Consider the following 1266-nt stretch of genomic DNA (forward strand, 5'->3'; position numbering starts at 1 on the left):
CCTGTTTTTACCCAGTTCCATTTGTGCACAGCAGCACACTGCTCTGGCACAACCTGTGTGAGTCTGCCACACACCCATGAGGAAGAGGAACGTTAAAAGAGATGTGGACAAGTGCGAGGGTTACAGAAGCCAGAATTGCTCTTGGTGTCTCAAACCGAAAAGAGATGTTGGCAATTCCCCCTTGGTTCAAGCTTCTGGCGTGGCCACTTGGTCACTATTTTGCTTATGGCCCCTGCTTAATGCCAGAGACTAGTTTCTCACTGTAATACAAGGCCCTTGGCTAGGTTTTCTAAATTCAGACATTGGTTAGTCACCAGGGCTCCTTCTGCACCGTCTCTATAGAGATCTGAGCCTGGAGAAAGGATTTGCTTTCTGGCTGCAGAGGGGAGATGAGGAACAGCGACTGGGGTGAAGGAGCCTTGCAGTAAACACTGATTGCCCAACGAGGCTACAGGACACCTCTCAGATTCCTGGCAGATCAGTTCAAATTAATCCCCCAGGAAGAGCTGGCCAAGGAGAGAAGCAGACATCGTGGCATCGAACTGTACTACCTTGCTCCTGGTAAGACAAGATACGGTTTCTCCAGCTTGTCTATGGCTCTCAGAGTGCTGAAACCTTGTTGTGCTCAGTTTCAGTAAATCCTCCAGTCACTAATGCTGCCTTCCCCCCCGCCCAAACTCCAACCAGAAAAACAGATCCTTTCACTCCAGTGATCAAGCCCGCAGAGAGCAGGGCCAGCAGAAACCCGTGCTTCCAGATTCCAGTGGACTGCAGCTTGGCAGTTCTGCCCTGCTTTTCAGCAGCTGTACCTCTGCCTGTCTGGCTTCCTATTCAGCCACTAGAGCGCTGCTTCCTGAGAGGTGTTTTTTCCAAGCCTTTATTTCAATGTAAAGGGCTTTTGGAATGGAGCAATCATTGGTCTCGCATACCGAAACTGCAGGAGTTCACATCTGCTCTGCAGAGTGATGGAGCTGCTGCTATCTTTGCCTCAAACTAGGAGCTTCCCTCAGAGCACATATTTGAGAGTGTGTGTCATTTAAAACCCACGTGAACTCAAGCCCCTCTGGAGCTTTCCTTGGGTTTCTGTCCGTGTAGCAGGACACCACTCTCCATACAATGGGAGCCCGCCCCAGGAAGTGAACGGGGCCTGCTAGTGGCTGTCAAGCAGACTGACTCCCTTGCACTGCTGTGAAATGGGCTAGAATAGTGGGGGCCAATCTTTTTGGCAGGAGGACCACAAATTAAAGCTATTCCTACCCCTCTTCC

At 50.6% G+C, this 1266-nt stretch overlaps 1 protein-coding gene across 1 annotated transcript in view; it reads right to left on the reverse strand.

Moving 5' to 3' along the window:
• EIF4B (eukaryotic translation initiation factor 4B) overlaps positions 1-1266 on the reverse strand; it is a 20360-nt gene that overhangs the window by 8103 nt on the left and 10991 nt on the right.

This window comes from Alligator sinensis, unplaced genomic scaffold, assembly GCF_000455745.1.
Source record: "Alligator sinensis unplaced genomic scaffold, ASM45574v1 scaffold1542_1, whole genome shotgun sequence".
In the NCBI taxonomy this organism is placed as follows: domain Eukaryota; kingdom Metazoa; phylum Chordata; order Crocodylia; family Alligatoridae; genus Alligator; species Alligator sinensis.